Source organism: Heterodontus francisci, chromosome 26, assembly GCF_036365525.1.
Source record: "Heterodontus francisci isolate sHetFra1 chromosome 26, sHetFra1.hap1, whole genome shotgun sequence".
Taxonomy (NCBI): domain Eukaryota; kingdom Metazoa; phylum Chordata; class Chondrichthyes; order Heterodontiformes; family Heterodontidae; genus Heterodontus; species Heterodontus francisci.
Window position 1 is genome coordinate 60,660,180 of NC_090396.1, and position 19,726 is coordinate 60,679,905.

The 19,726-nt window shown below is 47.0% G+C and overlaps 1 protein-coding gene across 1 annotated transcript in view; it reads left to right on the plus strand.

Moving 5' to 3' along the window:
* Window positions 1–19,726, plus strand: part of LOC137384384 (dynein axonemal heavy chain 17-like) — a 1,056,876-nt gene that overhangs the window by 708,708 nt on the left and 328,442 nt on the right. The gene's annotated exons all lie outside the window — the stretch shown is intronic.

Consider the following 19,726-nt stretch of genomic DNA (forward strand, 5'->3'; position numbering starts at 1 on the left):
CGGGAATATGGCGTTGAGGTAGACGATCAACCATGATCTAGAATGGTGGAGCAGGCTCTAAGGGCTGAATGGCCTAATTCTGCTCCTATATTCCTATCCTAGAGAAACTACACCAAGGGCAGTTAGGAATCACCAAGTGTAGAGCAAGAGCAAGAAACCCAGTATGGTGGCCAAGTGTTTCCAAGGAGATCGAAGACCTAATTTCCAGGTATATCACATGCGCTGCTACCAGACAAGACTCTAGACAGCCAATTATGTCGTCTTTGTTTCCGTCCAGGCCATGGGAGCACCTGGAAATGGACCTGTTTGAATATTAAGGGAAGATTTTCCTTACCGTCATTGACTGTTACACCAGATGGGTTGAAGTCAAACCAATACATGGCCAGAGTTCTGAAGCCGTAATCCAATCATTCAAAGAAATTTTTGCCACGCATGGCAATCCAGACCTAGTGATCTCCGATAATTTAGATTTAGATTTAGGGATGCAGCACTGAAACAGGCCCTTCAGCCCACCGAGTCTGTGCCGACCATTAACCACCCATTTATACTAATCCTACACTAATCCCATATTCCTACCACCTGTCCCTATTTGCGAATTGTCCACAATTCGCGAATGAACACTTCAAAGATTTTGCAGAAACGTATGGGTTTGCGCATGTTACAAGTTCACTGAGGTAACCCCAGGGCAATGGAGAAGCGGAGAGAGGTGCTCGAACCGTGAAAATGCTACTGAAAAAGAATGAGGATTTTCAGGCGGCGCTATTAAACTATTGATCAATGCCACTTGAGAATGGGTTGGCCCCATGTGAGTTGCTAATGGATATGAGGTTAAGGACACAACTACCCAAACTCTCAAGAACCCTTCGGCCACAAATCGTTGCAGAATACCAGGAAAGAGTGAGGTTGAAAGAAGAGAAAGAGAGGTTAATGCAAACAGAGAATCATGATCGATGCTACAGAACAAAAAATCAAACAGGCCTACAGCCTGGAGATTTCGTTTGGATTAAAGATCAGGGTCAATATGGGGAAGTGATGGATCTCCATATCCTCAAACCTACATAGTCCAGACTGACCACGAATGGATAAGGAGAAATAGAAGATCATTGGTACTGACATCACAGAAAAAACAAATGGGGAAAAAACTAGGAGAATCAGCTACCAGAGAGAGCTGATGAACCAGTGATACAACCAACAACAGATCACCCAGACAACAGCGAAAACCAGAGAACCTGAGACATCCAGTTGTTCCACTTACCCACAGGAAAGTGAGGAAGAAGAACCAAAAGACCCAAACAAGTGAAAGAAGGACACGCTGTGCTCAAGTCATGAGAACCCCACGGCATTACAGACCTGAATAATGAAGTCAGAGACTTGGGGGAGATGTAATATAATATACATAAGCTGTTGCTGGGTAGATTATGTATTTAGACCATAAGCATCATCACAGGATGTGATGTCACAGGCTGAATTTTACAGACCCCCCCCCCACCCCCGATGTCAGGGGTTGTGATGGAGTTGGGGGAGTGGGCGGCCAGAAAATATCTCTGGGAGAGGGCCACCACGCACCATGTGCCGAGAGGACCTGGCCCGATATTCCCGGCGGCGGCGAGCCCTCATGGCAGCCCCCCCTGCCACTTGGCGACAGGACAGCCATTTAAATATTTAAATAAATTAAAATCAATTAATTACTTATATTTACATTCCCACCATCAGTCCTGGGGTGATCTTTGTGCCACTGGCCGGCACTCCTGCACCTTCGGACCCCCATCTGGAGTAACAAGGCGGAACACTGGTTGGGAGGGGAGAGGAGGTATGTTTCTCAGTGCAGGCTGGATGGGGGGGGGGGGAGAAACAGGGTCAAAGAAACATCATTGGTGTAGGGGATGATGGGAAAGGTTTTAGGTTAAAGTTTATGCACTTTGCAGGGGGGGAGGGCAGGTGGTCAAGGTAAGTGTTTTGGGGGAGAGAGAGCAAGTAATTAATTTTATGGTTTTTGGTGGGGGGGAGAGGGGTAAAATGAATGTATTTAATTGTTTTTATTAACCGTTTCTTTAAATATTTAAATTGAATGTTAGGGCTCAAAGCCCTTTAAAAATGGCATCAGCGCCTGCTTGCAGGCAGCTGATACTATTGCTGGGGATGGACAGCCCATCCCCTCCACATCATCGGGGTGGGTGTGGGGGATGCGCAGTCCATCCCGGCTATTTAAATGAGCTTTCTTCAAGGTCAACAGCTAGCATTGTCACTTGACTGCTGACTGAAAAATCTTATTGAATTTGCTTCCACCACCCTTTCAGGCAGTGCTTTCTATATCAGAACAAGTTGCTGCATAAATTCTTTTTACCTCTCTTGTTCTTTTGCACTTACCATCATTTTTACCTCCAGTTACCGACCTTTCTGTCACTAGAAACAGTTTCTCTTATTTACTGTATCAAAACTTTTCATGATATACAACATCAAATCTCCCTTTAACCTTCTTTTCTCTCGAGAGAACTGCCCTAACTTCTATTGCCTTTTCACATAATTGAAGTCCTACATGTTTGTTCCCATTCTTGTAAATCTCTTCTGGACCTCCCTAAGGCCTTGACATCATTCTGAAAGTGTGGTGCCGAGAATTGCTCACAATACTCCAGCTGAAGTCTAATCAATGTTTTATAAATGTTTAGCATATCTTTGTTGCTTTTGTACTCTATAGGCTGAATTTTAACCTGCGAGGTTGGTTGTGTATCGGTGCATGTGGGAGGTTAAAGAAACAAAAAATGCCGGCCTGCCGGAAAGCCGGCAGGAATCACCAACTTCTACATTTAACTCGTGCACATTTGTTAACATGTGGGGCAGGCGTCTGCTATTAACATAAAATAAAGGCATGTTTAACCTTGTTTTTTGGCTTTAACTGTCAACGCATGGGTTTCCCAGGCTGTCTGAAACTCGCCAGGTTGAACAAAGCGAGAGTGCAGCATGAATTGATGAGGCTGTGCAATTGACAGGCTGAAAAGGCTTTAAATACTGAGATCTGACAGCTGCTTCTTTGCATGGGTGAAAGGCTTTTGCTCAAAGGACTTATTCTGAGAATGTACCTGCACTGCTTTGGAGGCAATTTCAAAGACTTAGAAGGTAATTTCTGCAACCTTTTTTTGACTTTGATCTGCACTTCCCAGCTGCCAGCCTGCTCAGCAGCATGGATGCCACTTATGTAGCTCTACCTTGGACCTCTGATGAGGACCAATAGGAGCAGCACCAGCAACACCAACAGCAGCAGGAGCAACACCTGCAGGAACAGCAGCAGCCTTCTCCTCAGCCGTTCCACAGGCCAAAGGGATGAACACAGAGGTCCGGCTTGCAGGAGGCAATTTCCCACACACGGTATACGCAGAGAGAGGCTGACTGAGCACCAGTGCCTCAGGGGGCTCAGACTTTCATGGTAGGTCTTTGCTGACCTTTGTAGCAACCTGGAACAAAATTCCCTTCCACATGGACCAGGCACACATTGAGAGTCTCAGTCAAGGTCACCACAGCCCAGAACTTCTTCGCCTCTGGCTCCTTCCAGTGATGCTGGTGACATCTGCAGAATTGCACAATCTGCTGCGCACAGGCACATCTCCCAGGTGATTTCATGTTTGCCAGGTGACCACTTACACCCACTCAGAATGTGAGGGCACTTGGATTTGCTACTTTAGCTAGATTCCCATAGATACATGCTGTAGTATAAGGGTTTGAATGGGCTAATGTCTGGGATAATGTGAGTGACACCTTCCACTCTGATGGTGTAAGAGATCACATGTGAAAGAGACTTGAGAAGAAGAAGAAGCATCGTGACTATCAGAGGAGTTAGACATGTTTAAGTATAGTGTATATAATTCCTTTTATGTAATGAATAGTTATGGTTAAATCTTACCAAAGACTCAGTAATCTCTCTGGTAGACTAACCAAACATGCAACATGGTGGCAATGGTGAACTACGGTGGTTCTCGCCATACAACACCCAGAAAAATTTGAAAATTATCAGACCTGGAAAAAGTAGTGCCAAACTGCAGAACTCGAGAAAAGGCAATGAAGAGCTCCAGAGCTGCTCCATGAACGAAACAGAAAGTCGGGGAGTCAGCTTGCAGAAGCATCAAGGCTGCACCACAGAGGCGTGGTGGTCTGTGAAGAAAAATCTCAGTCCAGCGATCGCAAGCTTCAAGTCGTAGGACCAAGCATCAGTCGGGAATCTGGTGAGAACCCTGATAAAGGGTAGAAAATTATACTAATGGTGAACTCGGCAGGCAGCACTGTGAAAAAACAAAAATCCTTGGCAGGGGCAGATCTGAGGTCAGCACCATTACACGAGGTAACCACAAGGCTGAAAAGAGCAGGAATACTTCAGAAAAGTGAGGGGAAACTTCTAGTATGGGAAGGAAAATTTAAAATAGACAGAAAGCTACCCAGAATGTTTGGAAAAGCCATGGATGTTAAATTTACACGACCAGAGAGGTTTGAACACATGGAAGGACCAAATCAAAATCAAAACTGGTCACTGTGAAGAAAAAGATTTTTGAGCTATAGAATTCCTTCTCAATTAGATAGCATGTCTGAATCAGAACAAGTCAACACATTACTGTACTCCATAGCAGATTATGTTATTACAAGACAAGGCATTAATGAGACATCAGATAAATTTGAAGAAGTCTTAAAAGCCTTTGATAAGTACTTCAACCTGAGGAGCAATATGATTCTAGAAAGGAACAAATTCAACAAAAGAGTCCAGAAACCAGGTGAACTGGTAGATGCTTTTATTAATGACCGTTACATGCTAGTTGAAGGATGCGAATATGGAGACCTGAAATTAGAATTAATACAAGACAGGATGGAATGTCTCTCCTCTCCTCAACAGCCTGGAAGAGGACCTGCAGTGAATCATCAGAGAATCGGGGGCCAACATGATTGCTTCTGCCCTCCATCACCTCTACCAGTAATATTGTTGTCTCCCAGTCTTTCTGTGTTTCAAGGTATGGAGCCTTTGAAATCTCCAGAACTAGGGCGGCACAGTGGCGCAGTGGTTAGCACCGCAGCCTCACAGCTCCAGGGACCCGGGTTCGATTCCGGGTACTGCCTGTGTGGAGTTTGCAAGTTCTCCCTGTGTCTGCGTGGGTTTTCTCCGGGTGCTCCGGTTTCCTCCCACAAGCCAAAAGACTTGCAGGTTGATAGGTAAATTGGCCATTATAAATTGTCACTAGTATAGGTAGGTGGTAGGGCAATATAGGGACAGGTGGGGATGTTTGGTAGGAATATGGGATTAGTGTAGGATTAGTATAAATGGGTGGTTGATGTTCGGCACAGACTCGGTGGGCCGAAGGGCCTGTTTCAGTGCTGTATCTCTAATCTAATCTAATCTTATGACACTTGTATCTTCCTTGACATCCAATGAAGAACTCACTGCTCTGTTTAACTTCAGTACTCCTCTATATAGGGCTTACAATCAGCCTTCCGCGTATGTGGTCCCGCCCCCAATGGTGCTGAAGTTCCCGCCCACTCGCTCCATTTCTTCTCGGAGTTATGCCGCGGGCCCGCTGATTAGGTGATCAGCGTGTGATGCCGGCGGCCAGGCGATGCGGAGCGGGATCGGGGTCCTGATCCGCTTCAGGCGCATCAGCCCCAATGCCACCGGTAAGCGCAAAATTCCAGCCACTGTGTTGGTAAAAATAGTAATAAATTTCTCCTGACCCTCTCCCACCAACCCCTCCAATAACCATAGAAATAAAAACCTGCCCTCCCCCCTCCCCAAAACACTTCCCTTCTGCTCCCGACCTCCCACCCCCAAAGTTCATCAACTTTAAACTTTACCCCTTCCCACCACCCTATAGACCAATGAAATTAGTTTTACCCTGCTCCTTCCCCCACAGAGAGAAACATACCTGCTTCCGCCACCCCACCATTGATCCGCATTGGATCTCCAGATGGAGATCCGAATAGAACAAAGAACAAAGAACAGTACAGCACAGGAACAGCCATTCGGCCCTCCAAGCCTGCGCCGACCTTGATGCCTGCCGAAACTAAAACTTCTCCATTTCCGGGGACCGTAACCCTCTATTCCCATCCTATTCATGTATTTGTCAAGATGCCTCTTAAACGTCGCTATCGTACCTGCTTCCACCACCTCCCCCAGCAGCAAATTCCAGGCAGTCACCACCCTCTGTGTAAAAAACTTGCCTCGCACATCCCCTCTAAACTTTGCCCCTCCCACCTTAAACCTATGCCCCCTAGTAACTGACTCTTCCACCCTGGGAAAAAGCTTCTGACTATTCACTCTGTCCATGCCACTCATAACTTTGTAAACCTTTATCATGTCGCCCCTCTACCTCCGTCGTTCCAGTGAAAACAATCCGAGTTTATCCAACCTCTCCTCATAGCTAATGCCCTCCAGACCAGGTAACATCCTGGTAAATCTCTTCTGTACCCTCTCCAAAGCCTCCACGTCCTTCTGGTAGTGTGGCGACCAGAATTGCACGCAATATTCTCAGTGTGGCCTAACTAAAGTTCTGTACAGCTGCAGCATGACTTGCCAATTTTTATACTCTATGCCCCGACCGATGAAGGCATGCATGCCGTATGCCTTCTTGACTACCTTATCCACCTGCGTTGCCACTTTCAGTGACCTGTGGACCTGTACGCCCAGATCTCTCTGCCTGTCAATACTCCTAAGGGTTCTGCCATTTACTGTATACTTCCCACCTGCATTAGATCTTCCAAAATGTATTACCTCACATTTGTCCGGATTAAACTCCATCTGCCATTTCTCCGCCCAAGTCTCCAACCGATCTATATCCTGCTGTATCCTTTGACAATCCTCATCACTATCCGCAAGTTCACCGACCTTTGTGTCGTCTACAAACTTACTAATCAGACCAGCTACATTTTTCTCCAAATCATTTATATATACTACAAACAGCAAAGGTCCCATCACTGATCCCTGTGGAACACCACTAGTCACAGCCCTCCATTCAGAAAAGCACCCTTCCACTGCGACCCTCTGTCTTCTATGACTGAGCCAGTTCTGTATCCATCTTGCCAGCTCACCTCTGATCCTGTGTGACTTCACCTTTTGCACCAGTCTGCCATGAGGGACCTTGTCAAAGGCTTTACTGAAGTCCATATAGACAACATCCACTGACTTCCTTCATCAATCATCTTCGTCACTTCCTCAAAAAACCCAATCAAATTAGTGAGACACGACCTCCCCTTAACAAAACCATGCTGCCTCTCGCTAATAAGTTTGTTTGTTTCCAAATGGGAGTAAATCCTCTCCCGAAGAATCCTCTCGAATAATTTCCCTACCACTGATGTAAGGCTCACCGGCCTATAATTTCCTGGATTATCCTTGCTACCCTTCTTAAACAAAGGAACAACATTGGCTATTCTCCAGTCCTCTGGGACCTCATCTGTAGCCAATGAGGATGAAAAGATTTCTGTCAAGGCCCCAGCAATTTCTTCCCTTGCCTCCCTCAGTATTCTGGGGTAGATCCCATCAGGCCCTGGGGACTCATCTACCTTAATGCTTTGCAAGACGCCCAACACCTCCTCCTTTTTGATAACGACATGACCGAGACTATCTACACCCCCTTCCCTAGACTCATCATCCACCAGTCCTTCTCTTTGGTGAATACTGATGCAAAGTACTCATTTAGTACCTCGCCCATTTCCTCTGGCTCCACATATAGATTCCCTTCTCTGTCCTTGAGTGGGCCAACCCTTTCCCTGGTTACCCTCTTGCTCTTTATATACGTATAAAAAGCCTTGGGATTCTCCTTAATCCTGTTTGCCAATGACTTTTCATGACCCATTTTAGCCCTCCTGACTCATTGCTTAAGTTCCTTCCTACTATCTTTATATTCCTCAAGGGCTTCGTCTGTTCCCAGCCTTCCAGCCCTTACGAATGCTTCCTTTTTCTTTTTGACTAGGCTCACAATATCCCGCGTTATCCAAGGTTCCCGAAACTTGCCAAACTTATCCTTCTTCCTCACAGGAACATGCTGGTCCTGGATTCTAATCAACTGACGTTGAAAGACTCCCACATGTCAGATGTTGATTTACCCTCAAACAGCCGCCCACAATCCAAATTCTTCAGTTCCTGCCTCATATTGTTATAATTATAATTAACCTTCCCCCAATTTAGCACCTTCACCCGAGGACTACTCTTATCCTTATCCACAAGTACCTTAAAACTTATGGAATTATGATCACTGTTCCCGAGATGCTCCCCTACTGAAACTTCGACCACCTGGCGTGAGAATGCCGACCATTGGCACCAATATGGCATCGGAATGGATGGTGGAAATGGGTAAGTCATTTATTTATTAATTTACATTTATTTAAATATTTCGACTTGGTTTCCGTCGCTGAGTGGTGGGAGGGCTGCTACGAGGCCGCGCTGCCGCCGGCAATATCGAGCTGGCCTTCCTGGCATTGAGGCCTGTGACAGGCCTCTAATGGAGACATTTTCCGGCCCCTGCCCAACACTGATGTCGGGGGGGCTGTAAAATCCAGCTCATTGTTTTGGTTTTGCTTTGGACAAGTAGTTGGGGTATGGACAGTGTTTTGAAAAGGAGTTAAAAAATCAGCCTGCCAAGGACAATACCCCAACTCAGCCTCTTCCAGCTCTTTGAAAATCCTGCCAGTTTGTCCACCTCTTTGAGAAACTCTTAGAAATGAGTGTAAGAAATAGAGAAATTGATGCTGCATTCCTCCCGAAAGGCTGCCTGAAACCCCAGTTGCTACATTTCTCCTGAGACACTGGAAAAACTTGCTTGATAATTCCTCAACACCGCCTGAATGAATTGATCCAGAAAAGGATCCCAGCGACCGGTCACCATAAACCCAGATGCCAGACATAAAAACATGGGTACCTGACATCTTTCCATATCTTCTCTTTTTCTTCAAGAATTAACAAGTATTTGGCCAAAGTATTCTTTTTCTGTTTTTTTTTGGTAACAAAGTTCTAAAGAGAAAATCTCTTTATTTTTCACTTAACCAAAGTGTATGTGTTTGTGAGAGGCTAAGGTAGGTATGTGGGGAGGTGGTGGCGTACTGGTATTGTCACTGGATGAGTAACCCCGAGACCCAGGTATTGCTCTGGGGATAAAAACAAGAAATGCTGGAACCACTCAGCTGGTCTGGCAGCATCTGTGAAAAGAAAAGCAGAGTTAACATTTCGGGTCAGTGACCCTTCATCGGAACCCCTCAGGGGTTCTGTGCTCTGGGGACATGGGTTCGAATCCCACCACAGCAGAAAGTGGAATTTGAATTCAATTAATAAATCTGGAATTAAAAGCTAGTCTAATGATGGCCATGAAATCATTGTCGATTGTTGTAAAAACCCATCTGGTCCATTAATGTCCTTTAGGGAAGGAAATCTGCTGTCCTTACCTGGTCTGGCCTACATGCGACTCCAGATCCACAGCAATGTGGTTGACTCTTACATGCCTTTGAAATGGCCTAGCAAGCTGCTCAGTTCAAGGGCAATTCGGGATAGACAATAAATGCTGGCCTGGCCTGCGATGCCTATATCCCATGAATGAATTTTAAAAAAACTTTCATATTTCAATCTGTGTGTTAATACTTTGCTGCATTACTGGTTAAGACTTGTTTTTATAATAAACTGATAATTTTTTTGTTTATGAAACAAAACCTGGTTGGTGTATTTTATTCTGGGCGGCACAGTGGTGCAGTGGTTAGCACTGCAGCCTCACAGCTCCAGCGACCCGGGTTCAATTCTGGGTACTGCCTGTGCGGAGTTTGCAAGTTCTCCCTGTGACCGTGTGGGTTTTCGTCGGGTGCTCCGGTTTCCTCCCACAGCCAAAGACTTGCAGGTTGATAGGTAAATTGGCCATTATAAATTGCCCCTAGTATAGGTAGGTGGTAGGGGAATATAGGGAAGGTGGAGATGTGGTAGGAATATGGGATTAGTGAAGGATTAGGATAAATGGTTGGTTGATGGTCGGCACAGACTCGGTGGGCCGAAGGGCCTGTTTCAGTGCTGTATCTCTAAATAAATAAATAATTATACAGTAGAGCATATGATTGACCACATTCTTATCTGGGTAAACATTTAAATATATGTTGTGACCTGTGGAGAAGTGGCACTAGAAATGACAGTGCACTCCTCCAGCCTGGTTCGTAACACAGATTATGGTCCTCAATTTGCAAATGACTACTTCATGCACTTTGCAGAAACTGTGGATTTGTACATCTTACAAGGTCCTCAGTACCTTGCTCTACAGCAGCGAGGCCTGGACAACGTATGTCAGCCAAGAGCGACGTCTCAATTCATTCCATCTTTGCTGCCTCCGGAGAATACTTGGCATCAGGTGGCAGGACCGCATCTCCAATACAGAAGTCCTCGAGGCAGCCAACATCCCCAGCATATACACCCTACTGAGCCAGCGGCGCTTGAGATGGCTTGGCCATGTGAGCCGCATGGAAGATGGCAGGATCCCCAAGGATACATTGTACAGCGAGCTCGCCACTGGTATCAGACCCACCGGCCGTCCAAGTCTCCGCTTTAAAGACGTCTGCAAACGCGACATGAAGTCCTGTGACATTGATCACAAGTCGTGGGAGTCAGTTGCCTGTGATCGCCGGAGCTGGTGGGCAGCCATAAAGGTGGGGCTAAAGTTTGGCGAGTCGAAGAGACTTAGCAGTTGTCAGGAAAAAAAACAGAAGCGCAAGGGGAGAGCCAACTGTGTAACAGCCCCAACAACCAATTTTATCTACAGCTCCTGTGGAAAAGTCTGTCGCTCTAGAATTGGCCTTTATAGCCACTCCAGGCGTTGTTTCACAAACCACTGTCCACCTACAGGCGCTTACCCATTGTCTCTCGAGACAAGGAGGCCAAAGAAGAAGAAGAAAGAAGAAGTTCCCCTGGATATCCTCAATCTAATGGTGAAGCTGAAAGAGGAGTCAGAACTAGCGAAGCACTGTTAAACAAGAATGAAGATTTTCAAGCAGCACTCCTAAACTACAGATCTATTCCATTGCATTGTGTATTAGCACCAACGGAACTGTTGATGGGCTTAAAACACAACTTCCTATCCTACGCTAAAAATTACTTCCAGAAGTCCAGGATTATCAGAGAGTTCAAGACAGAGAAAAGTCTTATTGAAAACAACATCTTCTAGCTCTAACAGGAGATATCGTATTCGGAACCTACCCAAGTTGATGGAAGAGAAAAGGTATGGATACGAGACCACGGCAGAGAAGGAGTAATCATCCAAATTGATGTTAATCAACAGTGATCTTACTTAGTACATACTATAAGAAGCAGTACAAATCTTATTTCTGTTCATTAAAGACATCAATCAGTCATACACTTGGATGAACCAGAAGCTGATCCTAAAATTCAGGAAAAACTGGATGCTACAAATCTCAATGAAGGCCATCCAAGTCAAGAAACAAGAGTTCAGAGGAAGACTGCTGATCTTCAGAGTCTGACAACAACATGATCAGGAAGCCTCCTGACAGATTGAATCCGTAATGTCAGAGACTTGGGGTGTGGGGGGGGTGGGAAAGAGATGGGGTAGTATGTAAATGAAAAAATGAATGTATAAATAATATATGGACAAATACTTGGGGAGAGAAGTAGTATAATGGGTTAATGTCTGAGATAGTGTGAGTAACACCTCCCACTATGATGATGTAAGAGATCACATGTGAAAGAGACGAAGTATCATGACAATTAGAGAAGTTAGACATGTTTAAGTTGACTGTATATAGTTCCTTTTATGTCATAAATAGTTATGTTTAAATCTTACCAAATATTCAGTAATCTAAATTGTACATGTGGCAATCAAGGAGCCTCAGATCAACCAGCAGTTTTCATCAATTGAAAGGAATTCAACTCTGTTAATGTTTAAGTTGGTATGTAACGACTGAGAGATTATCATGCATGTCTGCACAAGATATCCAGGAAGTTACCATGATGTCTTCAATCTGCACAAGTCAAGTCTGCCACAAGTTTTGACACCTCCAAGAAGAGTCAATGGATGGCTCCTTGGAGACAAGAAATACCTTCTGAGGATGTGGCTCATAACACCTGTGAGGAGCATCCCCCCACCCCCTGATGCCCAAGAAAAGTACAACTGAAGCCACACGGACACAAGACTGGTCATTGAGCAAGCTGAAGATGCGATTCCGATGCCTGGCCAGATCCGAAGGTGTCCTTCTGTATGCACCAGCAAAGATGTCCAGAATGATATTTGTCTGCTGCACCTTGCACAACATAGTGCAGCAGAGAGGATTGGAGCTGCAGGAGGAGGAAGGTGAGGACAGCTCTGCATCTTCAGAGGAGGAGGAGGAGAAGCAACAAGTGGAACATAATGAGGAGCTTGCTTTGGGTAGGGTACCTGCAGCTGCAAACGTAGCTGCCAGGCTACACGGGATGGACTTATTCCGATACGTTTCAGCCGATCTGAGGCGGTACAGCCATCTGAATCACTGTGCCCACACCCAGCCCCCAGCACAAAGCACTCCTGCAGTCAATAATCCATCCCTCTCACCGACACCCATTGCTCGTCTTCGATTCTTGTCATATCATTTTCCTTAAGGCTGAGGCCTCTTGGCAGGCAACAGGCAACAATGGGGATTGCTGGACTATGGAAATCTGAAATAAACTGCATGGTGCATAAACATTGACAGTAAAAGTGACCCGAGTTGACAAACGTTTAGTAATTTTCCATGTTAAATTACAAAGTCTTTCTCATCCTCTTCCTATTACTCCAACATGGTGCTAACCCTGTGGCTTCAGTAGAGCTAGAGACAGGCTGCTCGTTCCCCTGCTCTGATTGCTGAGATGCTTGTGGCTGCCCTCTAGGTTTTGGAGCCTGTGAATGCCTGCCAAAGACTGCCCCGATCCGCTACTGTGCAGGGGCAGATTCAGCCATTGGGACAGAAGACAGCATATAGTGCTCTGACTAAGGCAGGGAAAGGCGGGAGGAGTGGGAGCATTTTGAGCAGGGTCCCCACTTCATTTCCCCATCTTCCCTCTCATGGCCCGCCTGCACTTCCCTGCTTGCCAAGTGATGGCGAGCACTTTGCAGAACAGCCAAGGCGAGGCTTTCCTCCATCCTATTTAAACTGGCAGACTGAGTCGGTAGGCCATTGGTCAGGGCCAGCATGCATTCAGATTCCTGCCACATCTGATGTTCCATGCAGGTGGTCAGTTTTTCCTTAGAGGTAGCCAGCAGCACAAAGACCTGAGACATCATGGCACTTATGGTGGAGACGGACTCCTCCAATCTCTTGCCAGTTGTACGCAGAGCATCTGTAAATGCTAATAGAACGTCACACATTTTCTGCTGTTACTCTAGAATAGTCCTCTTTTTCAATGACCCCTGAGCTCATCATCTCTATCCAGCTGAGAAGAGTTTGATTTGTCCTGTGCCCTCCAACGGAGCTCTCCATTGATCTCAATGTCTCCAAAACCTGCTCCTGAACACTTGTGATGGGTGGCTCACCAAAATACCACAACCAAAATACCTATCTTGGCAGACTCACCATAGTTTGGCTATCTAAGCTGGTGAAGGGTGCACATAAGTCATATGCCGGTGCTTCCTCAGAGTGCGTGACCTCCTCTGAGAAGTCTTCCTTGTCCTCCGGCATCAGCTTCTGAGAGAGGTTTGACGTAACATGGGAGATGAAAGACATAAATTCGAACCGACAAGGTGAAAGGGTTCAAAGTCAGCATTGTGCAGATCATCATATTTCAATGGCTACTGACATCACGTCAACATGAATGAGTGTTGTGTGCCATATGCTGCATGATATCTAATTCTGTCACCAGGCATCTGGGAAATCCCTGTCTCTCCATCACCTATGGCCATTCAGTTTATCTCTAGTGCTTCATCCTCTGCTGCAATCAGGATGGCTATGACCGATGGGCCACCCCCAATTCTCTGCCTCTCCTTGGTGTTCTGCTCTCTCTTTTCCTGCAAGGAGAGAAAGGAGAAAGTTATGAGTTTGAGAAAAAGAATGTGTTGCAATGATGGAATGACAACATTTGTGGAGGATGATTGTGAGGGATTGGTGTGAGATGGCAATCAGATGAGGGTGAGTGGCAGTGATGGGTGTTCAGATGGGGATGTGAGGAAGTGCTGCGAGAGAGAGGAATAGGTGGACTTTCAAGGTGTGTTGGTATGAGGTGTGAGGAGAAGGCTGGGAAAGTTAGTGAGAGGTTTGGCACTTGAATGTGGTATACCATTCACCTTTCCTACCCTGATGAGGTCGTTGAACCCCTTGCGGCACTGTACCCATGAGCGAGGGATCGCACTCCTGCTGTTCACCTCCTCAGTCACTTCCAGCCACACCAACTTGGTTTGAGAAGCTGGCTTCTTCCTCCTGTCCACTGGGAACAAAATTTTTTCAGTGGGCCCTTACAGCCCGCAGCATAATTTCCAGGAATAGATCAGAGAACCATGGGCAATCTTCCTCCTTTGAGGCTCCTTCATTCCAGTTGCTGTGTCTCACTTGGTAGCTGTAGAATGCTTCCAATCTGTCCCTCACCAGGATCCCTTTAAATACTCAGGCTGCAACAATCAGGTGCAGGTTCTGATTGTGCCCGCCTGCTCTGATTGGTCAGGGAACCTAGAAATTGGATGTGAGTTTAAGAGCCACAGAAAAACCCACTCCATGAGCTTTCAGGATCCTGACACACTGCCGGCTTCCTCTGCTGCGAGCTGGTCCAGAAGTTGAAATTAAGCCCCATGCCTCCACTAATAAAGCCATGGTTCCCGAACGCCTTTTACTGTTTTTTAAACTAGCACAAAAGACGGCAAGAACTTGGTTTGTGTTGAACATAACTTAAAATTTAGTGATCTTTTGCACATATTTGGCTGATTTAGGGCACTAAAAACAAAAGCGCAGTTTAGCTGAAGCTCCTGACCAAGATCTCCATCAGCCATTTGTTAGAATTTATAATCATTCTTTATTCAGTATTGTCCACATAACGCTAAACTTAAGATGATTGATTGTTATGGGGAGACCTGTTGGTAGCGGATGCCTGATCAGTGGTGAACAGTTGTATGCGTTTATATAATGTGATCCTGTGCAATGCAGTATCCTGTGCTGTATTAAAATGCCCCATCTGCAATAAACCAGTTCAGTTTTTCCATTTGGAAAAATGGGGCTGAATTTTTAAGCCTCAGTGCGAATGGGCATGGAGGAAGACAGGCAGTGAATTTCATTCCGCTGGCTGGTGTGCTGGTTCCTTGGCTCCATCCCACCCCCATTTTACCGGAGGTGGGATGAGGGGCAGCAGGTGTACCCACCCACAAGCGGCGGGTAGCCAACTCAACCAATTAAGGGCTTATTAAGACTTATTGTCAGAGGCCGACTGGGATTTTCCAGTTGGTCTCCAGGTCCCCAGAGGTGGCGGTGAACCATGCAGTTCCTAGAGGAGGCCTCTGGGGGGTCAGCGCTACAGACAGACTGAGAGGCCCTCCCTGCCTGCCAGGCTTCAACTGCAGCCGCAGGCTGGCCGCCACAAGGTTCCCCATCCACAATGGTGTCTTGGCTGCTTGATCTATTATTTATTTTAAATTTTAAAAAATTGTAGAGAGGGGGCTTTCATCGTGGGGTGCCCTCTCCCTCACTCACTTTGAAAGACATCCTGCTGCTGCTTTCAAGCTGGAAGGCCTCCTATGACCCTCCAGCTTCAAGAGCCCACCGCCATCCTTAATTGGACAGCAAGCCTGCCCTCTGGCCAATAATTGGCCAATTCAGGGAAAATCACAGGTGAGTGACTGTTCCTCACACAATGCAAGCTTTTGACCCCATTTGAGCTTGATGATGTAGTCCAGAAGCCCTCAAGGAAAATTCTGCCCATGGACTTTGCATTCCATTAATTCTTGAGTCAATCAAAAAGTGATTTCAAGCTATTAATTCAATAATAGTGTGATTAGCAGTCAAAAAAAATCGAGAAGTTAACCAGCAACCTAAAGGGACAAACCAACCTATCTGGAGTGGTAAAACCCTTTAAATAGCAATGCTGAAAGGAACTTATTATCTGTTAGTGCCACAGGTTGTTGGCGTGTCAGGTGCTGGGACAAACCAATTTCACAAAAGGGCTCCGACAACAAACATAGGTCCCTCACTTAAATATGATAATGAGAATTTTAAATGATTAAGGCATGTGTCCTAAGGCAAGAGCCCAATCCAGTGGATCAAGCTGAAAAGGCAGGTGGAATCCCACCTCGGCTATTTGGAGCAACCCAGCACATTTCTCCGGCACTGGGCCAATTAACAGCCCGGCGCTACAAGCCCCATCCCTTTAAAGATGGGGATCCTGCCTCCAAGAGCTGCCAGCCAAACACAAGGGAAGAGGGGGATGCAGAGACCATTTTCGGACTGCAGTGCTGTGTGCTCCGCAAAGGGTGGTTGGTGTCTTGGGGGCTTTGCAATGGGCGGGTCAGGGGGCGCACTTGAGTTTGGGTGGCTGTATCGGATGACCAAACCTTTGGGTGAGATGTGAGGTTGCCAATACAGCTAGATGAGAGGGTTGGCCATCAGCAAGGGTAGACACTGAGGGCCATCAGGAATTCTGCCTGGGGAAGTAGCAAAAGTTCAGTTGCCAGGTCAGGAATGTCTCTGCATCGACAGTGTTCTGTAGGCCCACTGGTCACCTTGCATGCATCTCATGTACCCTGTCTTTTTGGACCTATGTGGTATTATAGCACCTCCAATAGAGGGAGGGCCAAGAGGTAGCTGCGCCTGCCCATGAAGCTCCATGACGAGAGCAGCAGCAGCCGGCAATGCCAAGAAGGGCCCACCTGCGCCAGAGAGCATACCGGACTTGAATCAGCTACCTACAAATGTCTGAGCGGTATTGTCTGAGTTGACTATGTCTCTCCAGGAGACCATCACCAACTTCTGTGCCCTGCTGCATGATGAGTTGCGAACTATGGAATTTGGGGAGTCACCCTATGCCGTGGCCAGAAAATCACAGTGGCACTAAACTTTTACCCATCTGGCTCATTCCAAGGATCCACCTGAGACATGTGTGAGATCTCAAACGTCTCAGCCCACCACTGCATTAAGGAGGTGCCCAATGACCTGTTCAAGAAGCCTGGTGACTATGTGCGCTACCGGACCGACCCTGACAATCAGGCAGAGAGGGCCATTGGATTTGGGGCCATCGCTGGATTTCCCCAGGTGCAAGGTGTGATAGACTGCATGCATGTAGCCATCAAGCCTCCTACGTACCAGGCAGCCTCCTTCATCAACAGGAAGGGCTTTCACTCCGTCAATGTTCAACTGGTCTGTGACCTCCGAAAGCGTTTCCTGCAGGTGTGTGACCACTTCCCGGGAAGCAGCCACGATGCCTACATACTTCTACAGTCCCAGATGCCACAGCTTTTCTGGCCCCCTGCTCACCTTCGGGGATGGATTCTTGGGACAATGGCTACCCATTGAAGCCTTGGCTACTGAAGCCTTCGAGAAACCCTCGCAATGCGGTGGAGGAGAGGTACAACACTTGCCACGTCTCCATCTGAGCAACCATCAAGCAGGTCATTGGGCTGCTGAAAATGAGATTCCACTGCTTAGATTGATCTAGTGGAGTCCTGCATTATGCCCCTGTGAGGGTCTCACATATTGTGGTAGTCTGCTGTGCTCTGCATAATTTAACATTGCAGAGGGGGAGGCCTTGCATGATGATGAGATGCCTGAGCAACACTCCTCCACTGATGAGGAAGACGCGGAGGAGGGAGAGGAGCAAGCAGCACTGGATGTTGAAGCCCTTGCACCAGAGGCCAGGCAGATTGACCAATGTGCCAAAGTGGCAAGAGACAATCTCTGCCAGATGTTGTCTTACCTCTTTTTGCAACACCAGCATGCCCTGTGCTGTCGACACCAGGGCTGGTCATCAGCCTGGGGCTCAGTATGGGCTTGTCCACCCACAGTACTCTGATTGCCATATGCTTCAGCTGTCTCAGCCTCAGCCAGCTGCTTGTGTGTATATGTGGTGCTCTCACCAGCTTGTGACCCTGATTCTAAAGCCAAACGGTTACCTACTGAGGTGAGAGTATCTGTGCTGGTAGAAAGTGCAGGAGAGTCATGGGACGGTGCATCCTCTAAGTGCTCCTCGTCCTCAAAGGTTGTCATGAGTCTCTCGCTGTCTTCATTCACTTGTGAGCGGCGCCCTGTAAGGTAAAATGAAAACAACAAACATTTAGGGGTTAGGGTACACATTTACTAATAATGACAGTATGGCGTAGCTCATTCAACATTAATATTGTTTTTGTCTCTGATTGGCAACAATCACTCTCTTCAGCTGGGACCCCGAGCTCCATATCTGAGATGGCACATCCTCTTGGGCTCCCGGCTAATTTTAGCACCTCCTCTTTGGCCTGAGTTAAAGGTCATAAGTCAGGCACCCTGCCACTGATTCTGTCTGCCTTCCTCCTGTTCTGGGCCCTCCTCCAGAAAGAGAAAGGATGCAGATATTGTACATTTCCAAATGACCCTACATCATGCCAAGATTAAGATAGGCCATTCATCAACACCTGGGGGACGTCTCGTCTCTCAGCCTGTCATGGGTCTCACTTGGGCTGAGGCAGAAACGAGGGAGACTGGTCTCACATATGCTGTCAGCCATCGCCATCATTCTGCAGCAGGCCTTCCTGTCCTTGGAATGGCTCTGTCACCTGTGTGGCTTAATGTTTGTGGACAAGCAGATCAGAATCATTTTGAAACACGCCACTTACCTTGGTTGATCGCAGGAGGTCATTGACCTTCTTAGTGCACTGGATCCAGTTACAACGGGTAACCCTATGGCTACTGATCTCCTGTGCGTCATCTGTCCAGGCTCGCATGGTCAGGTGGGAAGACTTCTTCTTGCTATTGCTGGGGAAAGGACCTCCCATCTTTCCCTTGCAGCCCAGAGGAGAATCAGCAGGGAGGCATCACTGAACCATGAGGGCCACACGGTCTGACATCTGACATGGTTGCCTGCGGTTTGCTTGTGGATTGAAGAATTTATTTCAAAACACAGAGGGGCTGCTTTAGTACACTGCTGCTCAATGCTGGGAGAGACTATATGCAGGGCTGGCAGCCTTTTAAATATGGTGCCAGCACCTGCTCCAACATCAGGTGACACTGTGAATGGTGTTGCCACTGTCGCCCCCGCCACATGATTGGGGGGGGGGAAACGCCCATCTCCGATATGCTAAATGGCTGCCCGCCATGTAATTGTGCCGGCGCGGCTGCTGACTTCACAGGCGGAACCGTACCATTTTGTGCACCTGTTGCCATTCCCGGTGGCAGGATAATAAAATTCAGCTTGAGTGTGCTAGGTGCCCTGAACACTGACCCAAATATTTACAGGGAAACTGGGAGGCAGCATGGGTGCTCCTGTCAGTGGTCAGGAAACTCAGAAATGCCAGGGATGCGGAGGTCCTGCTGAATTTAATGACAGCACTTCATTACAATTTCTTTTACTTGGTTTTCTGCCCGGCAACCAGGCAGATAGAGAAGTTAATCACTTTTGGGAGAGAAAGCATGCTGTGGAAGGCAGTATTCAGCAGTGAGATTGGATCGTGGGCTTCTGGAGATCCTGGGGGAAGGGGCAGAAGTGGATAGGAGGTACGTGGACGATAGATCTCAAAGAGGTTGGAAGATCATGGCAGGTTTTCTTGGGGTGCTGGGGGGAAGTACTGATGCTTCATCTGTCCCACAAGCAGTGCTGGCAAAGCACTTATCT